The following is a 21039-nucleotide window of genomic DNA, read 5'->3' as shown; positions in this document are numbered from 1 at the left end:
TCCTTCCCAGATATATGAGCTGATAAATTCCCTTCCTTATCTAAGCTGATTTGCCTCACGTTTCTGTCACTTGCAACCAAAAGAGCCCTGACTCAGACCAATAGACTCATCACATGAACAGCTACATACACCTCTGAGTTCATCTAAGACAGTGACTCTCAAAATAGGGTCCCTGAGCCAGTGGCCTTGGGCCCACTGAGGACTTGTTAGAGATGCAAATCCTGGAATTCTACCCCAAACCTACTGAATCAGCAGGTCTGGAGGGAGGGCCCAGCCCACAGTTGTAACAGGCCCTCCAGATGATTTTGATCCACACTGAAGCCTGAGAAACTCTGTTCTAATACATCTCTTTCCATGAGATGGGAAAATACAAGCTCAGAAACGGGAGGTAACTTGCTGAAGATCACCGAACTATTTAGAGGTGGCCTCAGACCCTTGTAGTGATCCAAGGGCAGTGGGGTTTGGAAAAGGAAGGTCACTTGGAGTTTTGAGGGAAGTAACACATGGATTGGCAAATAGGAGGGGGAAAAATATTTTGGGTCAAATAATACAGTACGGTTGGAAACACTTGCTGTGTGTTTCCACAGGAGTTTGGAGAATATTTTACTCATCTTGGCTCCCCAGCCGAGCCAACAACAATGTGTTAAAGCTCCATGGCCAATGGCAGGAATCCAGGAGAGTCCTCTTTATGTGCCAGCAAAGAGGAATTTCTTAGAAAAGCTACAGAAATTATGCTACTATCACATTTCGCTTTGTGGAGTGCAGGAATAAAGAAGATGAACAAAAAGCAAGGGATTGACGTTTTCCCCCGAGTCCCACCTCTCCGGTCGGGAGAAAGGGGTTTTATCATTGTTGTCGCCAGGGCAGACGTCCCTCCCAGGGAAACTGGGCGCCTAACCTGGTGACTTGGAGAATAACTTGCGTTTTTTGAACTTTCTTTTTCAGGTGGAGGCAGAGATCAGCAGCGTTCCAGAGTGTCCCTGGAAACTCTATTTAGTAGCTGGCTTTCCGATGATGTGTCCAGCCTGCCCTGGGGACTTGGTCTATCCAGAGGCAAACTTAGGGGAAGAAAGGCTCTGACACCAATATTTCTGAGGCCTTTCTTAGTGTCTCCTTTGCCTGTTCTTGAGTACAGAGACGGTCACAGCAGGGAGCTGTGCAAAGGACCAACGTAAGTGGCTGGCACTACGAATTTTAGAGAGCACAGCTTTTAATAGTCACTATACACTTTTCCTTTGGTACATCTACTCAGGCAAGGCCAGGGCTCTCCAGGAAGGTACCTGGTAAAAAAAAAAAAAAAAAAAAAAAAAGCATCACCTCCTCTCATATAAACCCATGATTCACACCATTCATTCATTCATTCATTATTTATTGAATACCAACTATGTACCAGGCACAGGTCTAGGCACTGGGAACACAGCAGCAACAAAAACAGTAAAAAAAAAAAAAAAAAAAACATACCAAACTAAACCAGAACATTCTTGCCCCTATGGGACTTGCTTTCTGTTTTGGGGAGGGGAGACGGACAATAAACCAAACAAATAAGTGACATAAATTGGTTGGCAATTAGTGCTATGGAGAGAAAATAAAGCAGGGAAAGAGGAGAGAGAGAGCTGGGCATGGTGAAGGAGGAAGTTAAAAAAAATAAAAAAATAAATAAGGCTGTCAGGGAAGGCCTCACTGGAATCCAGTGTGGCCTTTGTCATCAATCCTCAAGAAAGACCTCTTGAGGCTGGAAAAGGTCCTGAGAAAAAGACTCAAACTATTTATCAAGAAATAACTATTGGGGCCCCCGGGTGGCTCAGTTGGTTAAGCGTCCAACTTCGGCTCAGGCCATGATCTCTTGGTTCGTGAGTTCGAGCCTGGCGTGGGGCTCTGTGCTGACAGCTCAGGGGCTGGAGCCTGCTTGGGATTCTTTGTCTCCCTCTCTCTCTGCCCCCCGCCTCGCACTCTCTCTCTCTCTCTCTCTCTCTCTCTCTCAAAAATAATAAATAGACACTTAAATAAATAACTACTAATGGGTGCCTGGCTGGCTCAGTCGGTGGAGCATGGGACTCTTGATCTCAGGCTTGTAAGTTCAAGCCCCAGATTCAGGGTAGAGATTACTGAAAAATAAGATCTTAAAAAGGAAAAGAAAAGAAATAACTACTGATACCTACTATGATATAGATGAGTGGTCATCAAATATTTCATACATTTAAGTTGGAGCCATAGGACTAATGCTGGCCAATGAATTGTAAGCAGAAGTAATATGTATCACTTCTAGGCTGTGGCATTTAAAAGAATAGGCTGGGCCGCTTGGGTGGCTCAGTCAGTTAGGTGTCCGGCTTTGGCTCAGGTCATTATCTCACGGTTGGTGGGTTCGAACCCCATGTCGGGCTCTGTGCCGAAAGCTCAGAGCCTGGAGCCTGCTTCAGATTCTGTCTCCGGCTCTCTCTGCCCCTCCCCCACTCGTGCTCTCTGTCTCTCAAATAGAAATAAACGTTAAAAGAATTTTTTTTACAGGAAAAAAAAAAAAGAAAAGCAAATTGGGGCACCTGGGTGGCTCAGTCAGGCAGTTAAGTGTCCAACTCTTGATCTTGGCTCAGGTCATGTTCTCGTGGTCCTGAGATTGAGCCCCCAGTTGGGCTCTGTGCTGAGCATGGAGCCTGCTTAAGATTCTCTCTCCCTCTCCTTCTGCTCCTCTCCCCACTTCCTGTGCTCGCTCGCGCGCGCGCTCTCTCTCTCTCAAAATTAAGAGAAAAGAAAAGAGAAGAAAAGAAAAGAAAGGAGAAGAGAAGAGCAGAGCAGAAAATTGTCAGGCTCTATCCAAGATTACTGAATCAGAAACCCTGGGGCTATAAGCCCTGCAATTGGTATTTTAGTAAGCCTTCCTGGTGATTCGGATTCCGTCTTATATTTGAGAACCACTTGTTCTCACCAAACATGTTAATCACATTCCCCTCGGTAGTGATTGGTTCTTGAATTCAGGCTTAAGCCAATCAGTTTCTGGCATCCCCCTGGCAGCTGAATTGGTCCAGAGGTCATCATATGATCTAACTTAGCCCAATCAAGCTAAAGCGAAGGCTATTTAAGCCACAGTGCAAGGAAGGTGTTTGTTTGTTTTTGTTTTGTTTTCAGTTTTTGTTTTTCCCTCTCCTTCCCTCCCTCACCCTTCTTGGTGGGCTGAAGCGAGGTAGCCTGTTGCTTCTTTGTTGCTGACTGCCAACATACGACTAGGAGGGAAACCAGGCTGAAGGCAGTGTCAAAAGGATAACAGCGAGGAGGAGCCAGAGTCCTTGTGCTGTGCATCTGGTCTTCCTGTTTCCTGACATAACACATTTCCTTATGGTTTCAGCCAGTTGGATTTGTGGTTTCTTGTACTTATAGCCAAAGATGTCATAACAACAGGTGAGATCAAGGAAGTATGTATGGGGCCAATGGGTATACCAAAAATATTCTAGGGTGAAGGATGTAGGTTAACAGGTATTTTTTTTTTCACTAAGTTCCCCGAAACGAGACGCAGGTAGAAGAAGTGTTATAACTTGAGAAAAGCAACTCAGGACAAATAAAATGGAGTATCACTTCATGCAGCGGGTCCCCAATTGGTGAATTGGCTAAAAATACGCAAATAGTTATTTTTAAATGGGAGGGCGACTTAAGGCATCTTCTTGGGTGAAATGAAAGAAAAAAAAATGATGTGATATACAAGATAAGCCTGAAATATCTTGTGGTTCCAGAAAGTAAGGAAGTGTTCGAAAAAGGAATGGACACGGGAGCCAACCTGAAAGAGCTCCCAGTGACTGAAGCCAAGACAGTTTGACAACAAAATAAGTGACAGCATTGGATTAGAACCCAAAGACTGAAACAATTACCTATGAGTCCATACTGATATAAATAAATTGAGCAGTTGAATAAGTACAGTAATGGGAGAGAAGGTACAGCCCTTCCCTATAGAAGAATTCCAATGAATGAACGTGGAAGCAATGAGGGAAATAGAAAACACCACAGTAATCACTGTTGCAGGTATGGTTCACAGACGGATGCTGCCATTAATAAGAGAACGTTTGACGAGAAACAGAATATTTGCATATCTCAAAGTATCTTCTCGAAGGGGGAAAATGGACACATAAGACAAACTAGGGTGCCGTAAGGGTGTGTCTGTCCAGAGTTCTCTCCTGAAATACGCCCTGTGGTTTCAGAGACAGGTAAACCAAAGGTTTGGTTTAAAATTACATGGTGAGCGGGTGCCTGGCTGGCTCAGTCGGTAGAGCATGCAATTCCTGACCTAGGGGTTGTGGGCTCGAGCCCCATGTTGGGTGTAGCAATTACTTAAAAACAAAATATTAAAAAAAAAAAAAAAAAAAAAAAGGCCTGGCCAGGACTTCATGGGTTCCTTCAAGAAACGAACAGGCCATCTCTGTTCAGAGAACTTCAATTACAACTGAGCTGAATGTGGCCTGGCCCAGAGAGCTGTCCCTTGCCTCACTTCTGAGGAGATGGGCTCATCTTCCTTCCCCCAGTCTCCACCCCAAGGCCCTGGATTGCTCACTGAAGGCAGGGTGGTGTTGAGTTGTACGAGCTAACGCCAGTGTGCAGATCTATTTGGGAGGCATTCCGTTTTCTTCTTGACTCTAGGATTATTTGTATTGGCACGGGGCCATGCTCAGCTCTTCCCAGGTTGGGACACATTCTCAGAAAGGGCTGGTCCCACCATCCTTATCTTGCTAGAGGCCAAAGTCTGGTTTCATTTTTCATTAAACTGCTATTTGTAACTTTCATCGAACAGAATGACAACATGTCCAACTGTCTTCATTCAGTATTTTCACAAGAGAGAGGCTTCTGCCTCCCACGAGAATGTGTGATTTATTCATCTCCTCCGTTGTGCAATAGATTCACCACCATTACAACTAACGCAATGTTCTAGAGAACAATTTTGCTGTATCACATGGTGACATCACTTACGTGGGCAGTGATTGGTTTTTCACCTAGATCCACCAAAGCCTACACCACAGGGCTGGAATCGTGTGGCCAGAGACTTCTCTGGTTTGATTGTGAGTGCCTGGGGGCTGGGATCACCTCTTGCTCATCGTCATCTGCCCCGGGTCCAGCCATAGTGGGTATGGTAGTATTTCTACCTCTGCACTTCCTGGGTCCTTATAGGGTTGCATATCCTGGCCCTCTGTGCCTCGTGCAACTATGTGAACAGTTCTAGCCGATGAGTCGGGAGCAGAAGCATTGCACATCAAGTCTGGGCCGAAGCATTTAAATGCTGGTGGTCCAGAGCTCTCTTTTCCTTCTGCCTGAGCAACCAGCAACATTTGAGAAGGTGGCTACTCGGTCAGCCTGGGTCCCTGAGCGACCGTGGTAAAGTAGAGCTCTCCCTTCCAACCTACAGTGAACACACGGTATGAGTAAGGCATAAACCTTTGTTGTGTTAACTATAGAGATTTCGAGTCGTTACTGCAGCGTATCCTAGGCTATCGTCGCCGATGCTGTAGACATAGACTAAATGTTTGTCGGATGAACGAAAGACTGAAGCCAGAAAGAACTTCTGAGAAGTAGCAGCTCCAGAATTTCTATAAAGGAGAAATTCAGGCCTGGTAGTCGGACTACACTTGTGCGGGAAGTGGGGGCCCTGTTGGCCAGAGGACTTTTCTTGTTTGTCTAGTACACTGTTTTGATGAGATGCCTCTTATTCGGGGTGTTGGAATGCTGATGAGATTATGAGGGACCTAAAATACCCCAAACCAACCCTTGGCATGACCGCTAGGGCTTAGGCTGTCTTGTCACCCACCATGTATTTTACAAATGGGGAAACTGAGACCCAGACTCAGTGTAGTCTAAGTGACTACACCGATTAGCTAGTAGCAGAACTGGAAGACACCAAACCCCTCCCCTCATCTCCTGATTCTCTCTGTAGTGCTTTAGCCATCCCCAAATTCTACCTTTCATGCCCAGCCTGAAGACAGCGGGAGTTTGAGAGTCACCCTTGGGCTGACTCCCGTCCTGGCTCTACCACTTACTAGCCATGGATCTTGGGAGAAGCTACTTAACCTCTCTGCGCCTCCGTTTCCTCAGCTGGGCAATCCTCAGTGGGTTGCCATGAAGATTTCGTCTCAAGCAGGTAGAACCTAGCGCCCAGCACATAGTGAGTATAACCTTCACGAACATCGTCACCATCACCGCTGTGCTAGTTTCTCATCCCACTCTTGACTCACGTCCAAGTCCCGTGTTCCCTTTGTGCTCATTTCCCTGGGGACATCATAAATCTGTGTGAGCTCACTGGGTGATATATTTTTAGACTATTCGGCCACAGGTGAACTTGCCTTTGAAGTTCTACGGAGAGAGCTGGGCCCTGAGCCCTGGTAAGCTGTCCTTTACTGCCACCCCCCTTTACAGAGAGCCCACGCTCAGGGGTCCACCAGAGGGAGGGGACAAGGGGGACAAGGCCTTCTGCTCTCCCCACTCAGTCTCTGCCATGTTTCGCGACCGACTGATGCTGGGGATCAAACTCTATCCCCGGCCCAAATACCCTGTGGAGCATGATCCAAATTGCCCACTCTCTCGTTGCTGGGACATCAGCCTCCGGTCTGCGGTCCCCTAGATTTGCGATTTAACCGCAAAAACAAAACAAAACAAAACGACAAAAAACAAAAAATCCCCCAAAACCTTTAACTGCAAGTCAGGAGCACCCACGGGCTTCCTTCACATCGCCAGACAGGGCCTGTGTAGGCGTGTGACCCTGTCTTCCTTCGGTCTTGACGGCAGAGTCATGTTGACCTGAGAGTGTGTGCCAGTGGGAATAAAAGTTTGGCTGGAAGCGCATCAAAATCTGAATTTTAATGTGAGGCTAAGGAGCGTCTCATTTTTGCGTCTTAGACATATTTCCTTCAAGCGTCTTTTTTCAATAGCGAGATTGTTGAAAGGAAAAGCATACTTCTTCTGGCATTACTTGAGAAATTCGAGCAACTTTTAATATGAGGTATATATATTTTAACTTTTTCTTGAAGTAAAACATGTATAGGGAAAGTGCACATATCATAGGTGCGATTCATATCATAAGTACCTATCATAGGTGAGCTTCTCGTTGATTTTTCCCAAACCTAATAGATCCACGTAAGCAGCACCCAGATGAAGAAACAAGACATCACCTGCGCCCCACAAACCCTTCTTGTCCCCCCTGGAGCCCCCTCCAGTCACCAACTTCTCAATGACCACTAACCTGATTGTCGGTTTTGCCTGTTTTATACTTTGCATAAACGGAATCACATTGTACGCATGCTTTCATGTCTGACTTCCATTGCTCGATATTGTTTATGAGTTCCGTCTGTAGTCAGTGTAGCAGTGGCTCATGCTTTCTCCTTGTTGTTTGGTATCCCATTTTGTGACTGTACCGCCGCAACGTTTTCAATCCATTCTGCTGATGGACATTGCAGTCGTTTTCAATCTAGGGCTATTAGAAAGACACTGCTATGAACGTTCTCATGCATATCCTTTGGTAAACATATGCACTCATTTCTGTTGCATATACACCTAGAAGGGCAACTGCCGGACGTGGGGTAATCGTACACTCAGTTTCAATAGATTCTGCCAAATAGCAACGTAGGAGATTTTGGGGGGCTCTACACAATATGAAGTCTATTTTCTAGTAAGTGGAACATATACAGTGCGAGTATTAAGTTAATGCAAAGAGAAACAATTTAATCCTCTGCAGTATCATTAAACGTGTTTATTAAAATATACTGTTTTCCCCCTTATCATAATTCTGCCTCCAACTTGTGATGTAATCTGGATGAGCTTCCTGACCTCCACTCCCCCTTAATCCAACCAGTCAAAAGTCTCTCTGAAAACACTTTCCATTCATTTATCCAGCTAGAATGTTATGAGTGTTAATAAGTTGGTGTTTGCGAAACAAATTCAAGCCTCCTGCAAAGCGGTGCACATCTTCCCCCGAGAGGTTGTGTCTAAGGTGGCAGAGTCAGCCAGGATGTGCTCTGCACACCTGCCCTTTAGAAACCTCTTCTCCAGAGCTGTGGATGCAATTCAGAATCTAGAACTTTGTTTCGGTGGTAAAGAACAATGGAATATTCTCCTGCAGGTTTTAGCGAAAGAGAATGGTGCCTTTAAAGTGATAAAGCATTTTGCAAATATAGAAGCTGTTTAACTGTCAAGGGTGGGGCTGAAGCGGAGAGTTGGGCGGCGGTAGAAGGAGCCAGAGAGGGAATTCAGAGCGCTTCCCCGCCCCCGTCTCTACAAGTAATTGGAATTGTAGAACTGAGTCAAGGCCCCCAGGCCTCCATTTTCCCATCTGTAACATGGGGTACTTTGACAAACTAGTTAGATGGTCTGTAAGTCCTATCCAGATCTAATTTTTATTCCGTGAACGTGCATACGGAGGAGATGCTAACAGAGAGAAAAGACAGAAGGGCCCAGAGGTAACTCACTCGTATCCCACCCTCCCACTCCTCCCTCCGCCCCCCAACACACATACAAGCAGAGTGCTGGGAATCCCGGTTTCTAGGTATCCGGTGTAACCTATCCATCAGATAACCATGGGGCTAAAAGCTTCCCCAGGACATTTTCCTTTTACTGATCTCTCCAGATCCCCCTCCGGTGGTCTGAATTTTGACGTCTGCATTGGGAGTATGGTGGCAGAGGGACGACCTCGGGGTTCCCGCCCGTCACAGTGCACCCCGCTGAAAACGGTGAGACAGGCATTTGGATACCAGGGCGACCCCTAAAGGTGACAGGCTGGGTTTGGAGGTTGGGCGTCTCCCGGGAGCGCGCCGGACCGGACGCCGGGCCCCCGGAGGTCTCGCGGCGCGGGGAGTCCAGAAGCGCAGTGGGGGCCTCTGCAGGCGTGGGGTGGGCCGCCCAGCCCCCCGGCCGCGATTCTCCCCCCGCCCGCCGCGCCGCTCGCTCACACCCTCCCCCGTCGGCGCCCCGCCCGCTCCCCACCTCCGCGTCCAGCCTCCGCGCCCAGCCTTGCCGCCGCCGAGCGCCGGACGCGCCACGCCGCGCCGGACAGCTGGAGAGCGGGCGGGCGGGCGGACCGGCCCGGAGCGGCGGGGGGCGGAGCCAGCCCGCGGGAAAGGGGGAGGGACGCGGCCGGAGGGAAAGACAAGAAGGAGGGCCGGAGGGCGCCGGCAGCCAGCCCGTCTGCGGGGACAGACAGGTAAGCGCGCGGCGCTGGGATGAGTCCGTTCCCTTCGGGCTCCTGAGACCCAGCACCGCCGTCTCCCCCCCGGAGCTGACAACGGGCGCGGGCAGCTCGGGCGGAGCGCCTGGACCTGGAGGGCGACGGGACAGCGGGGCGAACGCTCCCTCCGCCCGGCTGCGGCTCTGAGTCGGAGCCCGGGGCCGCCCTGAAAGGCAGAGGCGAAGCCGCCGAGCACCCGGGGGGGGCCGCACCCCGATAGCCGGGGAGTGCGCGCCGTGGGAAAGGGGGCTCCGGCGCCGCGTTCTCCGAGGGGTCGGGGGACGGCGTGTGTATCCAAAAGCTTCGTAAGGACTCAGACTCTCCCCACCCCGCCGGGAAACGGAGCCGCGAATCGTGTTCACGCGGACGGTCTTCGAGACCAGACTCCTGGGGAACTCAGTTTACCGCTGCGGGCGGAGCGCGAACGCGCCCAGGGCCCCGAAGGGCTTGGCGCGGCGCTGTTTGGCGGGACCCAGAACAGGTGGCCGGGGGCGCGGCGGGATTGAGCGGCAGCCCGGGGGGGGGGGGGTGGTGAGCAGGGGGGGGGGGTGGTGAGCACCGGGAGAAAGAGGAGGCTGGAGGTCTCGGGTGAGAGCATTCCAACAGGGACTTGCCCTTTTGAGGCTCCGGTACTATGTATAAGGTGAGGAGCAGGGGAGCCGACGGGCTTTGCCAACGCGGGTGAGGCAGACGGCAGAGGTTTTCCGTGGCCGTCTGGATAGTGACACTCCTTAGTATGTACCGTCCACACGAATCTCCTGGGAATCTTGTTAAAATGCAGTAGGTCCGGGCTGGGGCCCGACCGTCTGCATTTCTGACAAGCCCCCCCACGTGATGCGGGTGCTGCGGCTCCGTGGACCACATTTTGTATGGTAGGCACTGCAGGAGTACGTTTTGCCCAACAGGCTGAAACCCTCAGGAAAAGGGAGAGATTGGGAGAGGAGGTCGTAAAACTTTACAACCCCAGTTGCAGCGCAGACACACACATGAAATCGTTGCTACTCAGAAGCGAAATGCTTTACTTTTCTTACCAGCTCGCTAGCCAAATACGTGATCTATCTGTTGGTAGAGCTGGCTTCGTGGGTATGAAACCTGTATGTGGTTTTCATGCTTTGCTGTCGCTGTTGAAATTCTTGGCAATTTCTGAACAAGGGGCTTCGCATTTTCATTTTACACTGAGCCCCATAAATTATGTAGCTGATCCTGTCTGATAGTCACCATAGACAGAAAAAGGACTCATTTCTTTGATCAGGGTTAGGAGTTGTTGGGTGATGGAGAATGAAGATTTATTAAGCCAAGGTCTAACTAGATGTTACAGTTCCTCCCATCTTTCTCCACTTCTCTTTGGCTATTTTAAGAGCTAAGCCTATGAGTGTAACCTCAGTTATACATGGTATGCCAATATTTATTGCTTTATTGCTATTCATAATTAACAATTTATTGAGTTTAGTTATTAAAAGACAATACAATTAAGTTCGATGTCATAATAATTTGTAAATTAAGTGACAAAGTAGGTGTTATTTCCAAAGGATTTGGGGAGTCCTGTTTTAGTGTCCCGAAATTTTGCTTAGTTAAGATCTGGACATTTCTTGGTTTGGGCTGCGTTTACAGCTCAAATGCAAAGCTGGAAAACAAAAAGTGGCCAAATTTTGTAGCTGTTCAGGGATATTGTTTTACAGGGCCTCAGCGCGGTGCCAAGCCCTGATCAGATTCCCTCTGCTTTTATCATTCCCACATCCCTGCAAGGTGACTTTCCTTAAAGGGGGGGGGGGGGGAATAGAGCAGATTTAGCTGTTGAAAGACACTGAAGAAATGCAGGGTGTTTTCTGTGTGAATAATTCTTGCCCAAACCCCACAGATTCCAGGTATGTGTGACTTTTCTAGAAAAAAAAAAATTGTCGGAAACACAGAAAAGAACAAAAAGTTGAACTTTAATTATGGATATGATTTTGTTCAGCAGAGGGAGAAAAAGTCTGAGAAATGGAATTTCATCGCAAGTTTGGCCAGGAAAGGCGAGCTGCTGTGTTTTTGGTACCATGAACAGCCTTCCAGAAATGGCAAAGTGAGTTTGCTCAGGTGTAGGGAGAGCCAGTTAAGAGGCTGCTTTGGTGTGGCTTATGTGTTCATTCTGGGGGCTCTGGTGTGGCTGTGGTGTGCCTGAGTCCGGTTTGGGACTCAGAAGGGGACATCGCTGTATAGGTTTTGGACTCAGAGAGGGATATCACTACGTTCCTGGTGCTTTCACTGCTCACGAGAAACTGACAAACACATATTTCCATTTTGCTGCCTAAGAGCGCCAAGTCCCTTTCAGATGCTTGTTACACACTGGGCAGAGCACCATTCAAAAAAAAAAAAAAAAGGTGGGGGGTGGTCAGAGAAATTATTTCTGTGATGTTAATAATTGAAAAGATAGAAAGGAGATTCTGCCTTTAGTAAAAACTTGGGAACTGGTTTTTATGCCTTGCTGAGAAAAGGCCTTCCCTACCCCAAGATAGAGGGGAAAAAATTCTTTTAAAATGTTTATGGTTTTTAAACTAGGTGGGCCTTTAATCCACATGGAACTTATTTTGGGGACATGGTATGAGGTGAGGGTACTGAAAGTTAAGAGATGGGCTAAACATTTGGTAAAAATTACCATAAAGTAAATTCTCTCAATCAACTAAGATTCTGTGAACACTCTGTTCCATTTTATAAATCTGCCTAATTGATTCTTGAGTTGATTCCATGTTTTTGGAGTTGAGGTATAATTTATGTAGAATAACATCCACCCTTTTCGTGTATAGTTCTATACGTTTTGACGGATATATATAGTCCTGTAACGAGCACTACAGCAAGATCAGCAAGATAGAGAAGAATTCCACCACTCCAGAAAATTCCTTATTGACCCTTTGTATTCAACTTCCTCCACCACTCTCAGCCCCTGGCAACCACGGCTTTGTTTTCTGTTGCTATAAATTGATCTTTTCCAGAATGTCCTGCGAATGGATTCATACGCTACGTGGCCTTCTGAGTCTGGCTTCTTCCACCTAGCATAATCCATTTGAGATTTATCAGTGTCGTGTGAATCGATAATTTGTTCTTTTTTTTGCTGAGTAATATTCCACAGATTGTTTATCCATTCACTGACTTTCGGTGGTTATGAATAGGGCCGATATAAACATTTACATACAGCTTCCTGTGTGCATATAATGTTCATTTCACTCAGGTAAACACCTAGAAGTAGGATTGCTGCTGTATTGTGTGGTTAATTTAACTTCGTAAGAAACTGCCAGACTTTTCCTATGTGGCCACAGCACAGTTTACTGCCACCAGCAGTGTCGGAGAGGTCCGGTTCCCTGCCCTGCTCGCATGCACTTGGTATTGGCAGTTTATTTTACTGTAGCCATTTCACGGGGTTTGTGGTGGCAGCTCTTTGTGGTTTTAGTTTGCACCTCTCTGATGACTAGTCTTCCTGTGCTTTTTGGTCGTTTGTGTATCTTCTTTTATGAAATGTCTTTTTCTAAATTGTGTCGTTTGTCTTAATGAACCACATATCTGGATGCAAGTCAGATAATCTGGACTGCAAATATTTTCTTTTAGTCTGTGGCTTGCCTTTTCATTTGCTTTCTTTTTATTTTGGTTTGAGAACACCTAACTTGAGATCTACTATCTTCAATTTTTAAGTGTGCGCTATAGTACTGTTAACTATCAGCACTCTGTTGTACCGCAGATCTCTAGAACTTATTCATCATGTACAACCGAAGCCTTATGCCCATTGAACAGTAACTCCCTATTTCCCCCTCCCCCACCCCCGGCAACCACCATTCTACTACTATTCGTTTCTATGAGTTTGACGATTTTATTTTGACTTGTTTATCACATGCGTGCAATTAATGATACATATTTTTTGAAGAGCAGAAGTTTTAAATTTTGGTAAAAGTCTAACTTACCAGGCTTTTTCCCTTCTATTAGATAGCAGTTTTAGAAACCTGTCTGGGAAATCTTTGTCTACCTCATGTTTACCAAGGTTTTCTACCGTGCTTTCTTCTAGACATTTTAGCTTTATCATTGATATGTAGATATATGACTTCGTTTCGGTTAATTTTTGTATGGGTCAAGGTTCACTTTTGTCCGTATAGATATCCAGTTGTTCCAATACCATTTGGGTTTTTTTTTTAATGTTTTTTTTATTTTTTAATTTATTTTATTTATTTTTTTACTGTTTATTTTTGGAGAGAGAGAGAGAGAGAGAGACAGAGCGAGCAGGGGAGGGGCAGAGAGAGAGGGAGACACAGAATCTGAAGCAGGCTCCAGGCTCAGCACGGAGCCCGACGTGGGGCTCGAACCCACTAACCGTGAGATCATGACCTGAGCCAAAGTCGGCCGCTTAACCGACTGAGCCACCCAGATACCCCTTTTAATGTTTTTCTTAAAAAAGTTTATTTACCTTTATTTTGAAGAGAAAGTGGGAGAGTGGCAGAGAGAGGGAGAGAGAGAGAATCCCAAGCAGGCTCTGCACTGGCAGCATGGAGCCCTATGCATGGAGTGGGGAGGGGCTTGACGGGGTTGGGGGAGCTAAACTCACAAGCCCTGAGATCGTGACCTGAGCCCGAAACCAACTGTCAGACTTAACCTACTGAGCCACCCAGGCGCACCCCACTCCCACCATTTGTTGAAAAGACTGTACTTCCCCCCACCCCTTGTGTCCCCTTGGCCCCTTTGACAAAAACTAATAGGCTGTACATGTGCGGGTTTATTTTTGAACTCTGTTCTGTTCCGTTGATCTGTATGTCTATCCTTGTGCCTATACCACACTGTAGGTCTTGCACATTCTTGTTAGGTGAATTCCTAGATTGTGTTGTGGGTGTAATTTTTATTGCTTTTAGAAATTGTATCATTTATTCCCATTTTATTTTATAATCACTATACTCTTATAGAGAAGGGCTGTTTAATTTTTTTGGAGGTCTATCATATTCAAGCCATGTTACTGAACTTTTATTAGTTCAAAGTTTTTCCAGTCAGTTTTCTTGGATTTTTAAGGTTAGATAGTCAAACTGTCTGGAAATGAAATAATATAGGGATTCCCACCCCAACCCCGAATATTTTCCCTCATTTTATTTGCTTACCTTAGTGGCCAAGCTTCCCTCTAGGGCACCATTAAGGAGTATCTGATTTGGGGGGAATGGTTCTAATACTTGACTACTGGGTATTGTGCTCGCTGTAGAGTTCTGGTAGTTATTCTTACTACCTTCAGGAGGTTTCTTTCCATTTTTAGCTTCTAAACGTCTAAAGCTTAATTTTAAAATTTCTTGTTCTGCTTAGATTCTTTTTTTTTTTTTTCCATTGAAAAAGCCTAACAGTTTAGAGGTGAGTCACTCTTCCCAGCTTTGGAGGGTCATATTTTGATATCCCTGGAAGAGAAGATAGTGTAGTATAAGTCAATCGTTTTATTTAGACTACGAAGATACTACCTTTGGACCTTTTCATGATGTCCTCGTTTGGGGGGATGCCAGGCACAGCAAGAAAGGGAAAAAATAAAGGGACAGCTTATAACCTATTTATGTATAAATAAGATAGCTTTTTGTAGTGGTTTTCAAACGTTTCTGCCTGTAATCCATAGTGAGAAGTATATTTTATATCTCAGCCTAGTGTGAACATACGCATATATGATTGAAATAGGATCTCACAAAGCATTATGCGTTTTTCCTTTGTACAATGTATTCTTATATTTTCAGTGTTCTTCCATCTGTTCTATTTCATTAAAAATGATGATCATTACCCTGTAAATGGATTCAACCACTCTTTCATAAAGCGGTTCACTTAGCTCCTAAGCTCCCCAAACTGCTGAACTGTGTCCCGGACAGATTCATTTCATATCAGATCCTGCTAGATGCAAAGTGAGTTCAATTATAATACCCTGAGATAATCTTAGCTGCCCACGTTTCTCTCTTGAATTAGTGTGTAGCCTCTAAACCAGGATCCACCCTTGACCCCATAGAATAGCCTGTGCATGCAGTCTTGTAAACCCACTGCTCAGAACCCTCTGATAAAACCTCTACCACACTGAAAATAAGACCCTGGTTCCTCTCTACTGTAGCCTTTGAGACACCGTATGGTCGCTACCCCCCTATTCGCACACTTCCCCAAATACACCAGCCCAAACATGTGCCTGCCTTCCAGCCTTTGCATTTGCTGCGCTGCCTGCCTAGGGCACCATTTCATCAGACATTCACATAACTTATTGCCTTGTTTCGGCATTCCAAAACAACATTCCCTACTAACCACTGTGAATGCCCATCCCCTCGTCCCGCTTTTGTTCGTTTTCTTTGTAACAACCATTATCTGCAATTATATCATTTGATTATTTGTGTACTGATTCCCTGTCTTCTTTTCCCTGCTAGAATATAAGTTCCAAGAGAGAGCCAGGACTTTGTGTATCTTGCTCACTGTTGTATTCTCAGGACCTACAACAGTGGGACACAGTAGGTGCTCCCTGAATATTTGTCAAATGGATGGATGAGTGTGCCTAGAATCTAGAAGGAATCAGGACACTAATCCTAAGAGAAATTCAATGTACTCTATTATGCTAAGCAAAATTAGAGAAAGACAAACATCATATGACTTCACTCGTATGTGGAGTTTAAGATAGAAAACAGATGAACCTAAAGGAAGGGAAGCAAAAAATAATATAAAGACAGGGAGGGGGACAAAACATAAGAGACTCTTAAATATACAGAACAAACTGAGGGTTGCTGGGGGGTTGGGGGTGGGGGCATGGGCTAAATGGGAAGGGGCATTAAGGAGGACACTTGTTGGGATGAGCACTAGGTGTCATACATAGGGGATGAAGCACTGGATTCTACTCCTGAAATCATTATTGCACTATATGCTAACGAACTTGGGTGTAAAAAATAAATAAAAGATTCAGCGTATTCTGCCTTTCTGTTCCGTTTTACTGTGGAAATTTCTGTTGGTTAAGGATGGAGTATATCTTGATGTAAGCAGTTCATTAATCAACAAGACATCTGGTATCTACTACGTTTCCGATTCTGTGATAATAATGGTAGCTAGTGGCTAATATTTAATGAGCAGGCACTGGTCTTACTGCTTTACATATATTCACTCATTTAATCCTTCCAACTTCCTGAGGCAGGTACTATTATTATTTTACAGATGAGGAAACTGAGGCACAGAGCAGTTAAGTAACTTATCTAAAGTCACACGAAAGGTAGGTCGTGGATCTGAGGTTCGAACGCAGACCATCTGATTTCAGAGCCTGTGTTCTTACCCACAGTGCTCATGGTAACAAGGAGCTTACACAATTCCTAAGCTTTATAAACATGGAGTGTTTATGGCCTTTATCCCCTTCCAGAGTGGTTCTCAACCAGGGCCGATTTTGCCCCCCGCCGGGGACATTTGGCAGTGTCTGGAGACATTTTTGGTTGTCGTCTGGAGACGTTTTTGGTTGTCATGACTGGCAGAGGTGGGGGTGCTACTGACATCTGGTGGGTAGAGGCCAGGGACACTGCTGCTAAACATCCTGTAATGCACAGGACCCCCTCCCCGCTTACTCCCCAACAAAGGATTATGTGGCCCAAAAATCCATAGTATTGAGCTTGAGAAACCCTGCCTTAGTTGGCTGCCCATTCAAATCACTCAGGGAGTTTTCAGAGTAAATACTGATATCTAGGTCCAGGTCTTGACCTTGAGAAACTTCAAGTGGACTCTCGCATTGCCTAGCAAGCCTACCTTGCTTGTGTAGTAGCTTTCCTTTTCTCTTCTCCAAAACAGCTGTTTGACACCTTCTTTTATTTTTTCTGCCCCTTCTACATCAGCTGCTGATTCTGGCTGTTTAGATAGGAGCCCCCAAAGCCTTAGATTCTCACCACCCAAATTCCCAACATGCCCCCGTTTGTGCAGACACTAAATACTCGTGGTGCTCCCTGATGGGGTTTTGGAGTGAGGGGGGTTCGGAGCTGACAGCCAAGAAAGAATTCTTGAGAGGTGTTTGGTGCAAAAAGGGTGATTTTATTAAAAAACGGGGACAGGACCCGCGGGCAGAAGAGCTGCCCTGGGGTTGTGAAGAGTGTCTGGTGATGTACTGTGGAGTTGGGGGAGGTAAAGACAAGAGTAAGTTTCCAAAGAGATTTTCATACGCTAAAGAAGACTCCCAGGATACCCGTGGCTCCTGGCTATTGTCAAGCTAAGGCTGTTTTTCCTTTAGTGGGGCATCAACATAATGACCGTAGGGGGTTCCTGGGGAAATGTTATACTCTATTTGCCTCAAGTATTTGTCAATGGGCTGCAGGTTACAGGGCAGTTTAATTTTACCTGCCATTCCCTTCTTGCCTTTGTTCCCCACTTCACTATGGAGGGGAGGGTGATGTTGGGGCTCCGGGAAACTGAGTCCATAGGGTTGGAGATGAGGCTCTTGACAAGACTGCCTTTTTCTTGTAATTTACTAAGATATTTGTAAACTGATGGAGACTCGTGTCCTGCGTGACTGAGATCTCTCTCAGTTAACCATTTGTTTTCTGTCCTTTCCTTTGTTCTTGGGCAGTCAGGAGTGCCTGAGGCCTGTCACACGCATCCCACCTGGGGGCGGGGGTGTTTGCTTACCTTACGATCCCTCATCACTCCCCACTGTGCTGTGAAAGGGGATGAAATGAAACGTTCCCAGTGTGTCAAAGATCGGCTCCTTTTCCGGGTTCTGGACCTCTTATCCTCCTTGCCTTCTCAAGAACATATTCTTTTTTCCCCCTTCCTTTTTAAAAGCTTTTTATTTGGAGGGGCGCCTGGCTGGCTCAGTTTGGTAGAACATGCGACTCTTAAATCTTGGGTCGTGGGTTCAAGCCCTACGTTAGGTGGGGAGCCTACTTAAAAAAGTAAATAAATAAAAGCTTTTTATTTGGCAATCATTTCAAACTTCATAAATAAGTTGCAAAAATAAAAATAGTACAGAGAACGCCCATATAACCTTTGTCCAGATTCCTCTGTTGCTAACACTTTACCCCATTTGCTTTGTCATCTGCACTTTTGCACGTGTACCTCACTTGTCTGAACCATTTGAGGGGGTTCCATGCATCGTGGCCTTTACTCCTAAGCACTTCAGTGTGGATTTCCTAAGGATATTCTTATTCTATTACATAACCACAGTACTGTTCAGTAAATTTAACATTGATGTTACGCTGTTACCTAATCTGCTGTTTGTGTTTGTTTGTTTTACCTAATCTGCTATTTGTAGTCCAAGTTCGACAATAGACCTGATAGCATCCTTTACGGCATTTTTTCCTTCCAGCCCATGATTTGCTCTAGGATTGTTGGCATTTAGTTGTCAGGTCTCTTAGCCTCCTTTAGTCTGGAACATTTCCACATCCTTTCTTTGTCTTTTATGATATTGGCAGTGTGGGGAAGGAAAAGTAATGTTCCCCTTGTGATAAAAGACAGATTAATGGGGCGCCTGGGTGGCTCAGTCTGTTGAGCGTCTGACTTCGGCTCAGCTCATGATCTCAGGGTTCATGGGTTCGAGCTCTGCGTCGGGCTCTGTGCTGACAGCTCGGAGCCTGGAGCCTGCTTCAGATTCTGTGTCTCCCTCTCTCTGCCCCTCCCCTGCTCACGCTCAGTCTCTCTCAAAAATAAACCTAAAAAAATGAAAAAAAAAAAAAGACATTAACAAGAGAAAAAGAAATTTAATAACATGTACCTCCTGTATACATGGGACAGACCTAGGACAACTGAGTAACTCCCCGAAATGGCCCAAGCCACCACCTTAAATGTCATCCCTGGCTAAAGACAAGAGAAGGTATGTGTGGGGGGTGGGGGGGGGCAGTTGTGGGAGGTTACCTGGCTGTAAACACTAAGCACTGTAAACGGTAAGGTTGTGATGCAGATTTAAGTCCTGGCTTCTCTCTTGATAAAAGTTTCTAGAGATTTAGAGTCATCCCTGGTATGGAGAGGAAGACACCCTTACAGACGGAGATTTCCCTTATGCACGTAAATGGCTCTTCCAAAAGGGTAACTTCTAACCGGTAGTCTGCTCTTCTTAGAAATAATCAGTTTAAAATAATCCTTATGCCAAAGAGGCACGTTTTGGTGTCGCAAATGCTTCTCGTCTTCAGCATTTAGGATGAATACAGACCATCTCCCTCTCTTTTAAAGAGAATATTCATCATTTTGGGCTTGTTTGATGTTTCTTGTAATTAGGTACAGATTGTACATTTTGGGCCACAATACTGCAGAGATGATGATGTGTTCTCAGGGTATCACATCTGGAGGCCCACATGTCTGGATGTTTCGCTCTTCCTCATTGGTGATGTTAATTTCGGTCCCCTGGTCAAGGTGTTATCTCATTTCTCCACTGTGTGGTTTCCGGTTTCTTCCTTGCTAATGCGTATTCTGGGGGAGACACAGATAAACTGCTCCTTCTCATCGGTATCTCTCTCTAGATTTCGCAGTCAGTGGTGATTTTTGCCTGATTCAGTCTTTAATATGACGGTTGAAGATAATGATTTTCCAACTCTGATATTCCCTCCACATTTACCAGTTGGCCTTCACCAAGAACCCTTCTTCCTTATATATTTATCCATTCCTGTCTTTATTACTGGTACGTGATGTGGAAATGTTGGGGTTTGGAGCCGACAGCCAAGAAAGAATTCTTCAGATGTCTTCGGTGCAAAAAGATGGTTTTATTAAAGCACAGGGACAGGACTCGTGGGCAGAAAGAGCTGCCCTGGGGTTGTGAGGGGTGACTGATTATACACCTTCGGGTTGAGAGGGCATTAGGGAGAGCGGAAGTCTCTAAATAATTTTAGAAGCAAGGTTTCCAGGACCTTGAGGGGGCTAGTATTGTTAGGGAAGGGTCATTTACTTCTGTCTAATAAAACCTTAGTCATGAGACCCTTCAGATGTATATCAGTGGATCATATGTTTGGAGGAGGATTGCTAACATATATTTGGGGGGTGGAGATAAAGGAAGTTTCCAAAGGAATTTTTATACGTTAAAGGAGACTTACAGAATCACAGAGGCCCGGATGACATTAAGCTAAGATTGCCTTTTGCCCTTAGCAAAGTATCAGCATCGAGGCAGTTGCCTTCTTAGAGGGAGGTCACTCTGCCTGTCACAAGGACTTGTCAGTGGGCTGTAAGCTGCAAGGAAATTTAATGTTTTTCTTTTGCCTTTGTTCTCCACATCAGGATGGACTCGTGAGTTCCTATTTTTTCCGTGGTTTGTAATTCATTACTGTACTTAATGATTTTTGTTCTCGTGTTGTGAAGAATGTAATTCCTAATTCTGTTTCCTCTTTCTTTCCTGCTTCAGTGCACCCCTCTCTCTTTTCTGGATCATTTCCATTAGCTTACAATCATGCTCTAAGACATAATATCTCCTCCACTGGTTCCCCATCCCCCTCCTGTCGCCCCCACATTACTAGTCACCTCTTCTGAGAGAAACCTCTTAAAAGATCGCACATACTTAATTACCCCACATTCTTCATCACCCCACATTCTTCCCCTGTCCAATCCGGGTCCTGTCCTGAGGCTCTGGTCAGTTCTCAATGAACTCCACACTGCCAAACACAGCACTTGCCAAACAGCAGCTGTCACGTTTCTGACTTATTGTGCAGCAGCTTTGGACACAGTCACTCTTTCCTTCTGTGAACGCTTTTCTCCTTGTGGCTTCCGTTGTACACTCTCTTGTACTGCACTTTTCCTACTCTTGCTCGTAACTCATTCTAAGTCTTCATTTCTGACTCGTCCTTCTCTGCACAGCCTACAAAGTTTGGTGTCCCCCCAGGGCCCTGGGACTCCTTTTCTTCTCCTTACAGACTCTCCGGAGATGACCCCACCAGTCTCGTGGCTTTACATTTCATCTAGATGCTAGC

General features: G+C 45.8%; 1 protein-coding gene and 1 long non-coding RNA gene across 7 annotated transcripts in view; one reads left to right on the top strand and one right to left on the bottom strand.

Moving 5' to 3' along the window:
- Window positions 1–903: 903 nt before the first annotated feature.
- On the bottom strand, window positions 904–8979 carry LOC115507579. The gene is made up of 3 exons (XR_003966727.1): window positions 8941–8979; window positions 7205–7435; window positions 904–1280 (listed from the first exon to the last, which is right to left on the bottom strand). It is a non-coding gene; the product is annotated as an uncharacterized LOC115507579 (long non-coding RNA).
- Window positions 8980–9095: 116 nt separating this feature from the next.
- ADGRG2 (adhesion G protein-coupled receptor G2) overlaps window positions 9096–21039 on the top strand; it is a 123720-nt gene continuing 111776 nt past the window's right edge. For 5 of the 6 annotated variants that reach the window (XM_032592019.1, XM_032592021.1, XM_032592018.1 and 2 more), the window contains exon 1: window positions 9096–9157. The gene's annotated coding sequence lies outside the window, so the exon portion shown is untranslated. Of the gene's footprint in view, window positions 9158–11143; window positions 11244–21039 lie in introns of those variants that run through there. The other variant, XM_030304969.2, reaches the window with a different exon arrangement.

Source organism: Lynx canadensis, chromosome X, assembly GCF_007474595.2.
Source record: "Lynx canadensis isolate LIC74 chromosome X, mLynCan4.pri.v2, whole genome shotgun sequence".
In the NCBI taxonomy this organism is placed as follows: Eukaryota; Metazoa; Chordata; class Mammalia; order Carnivora; family Felidae; genus Lynx; species Lynx canadensis.
This window is presented reverse-complemented; position numbering and strand designations above follow the sequence as displayed.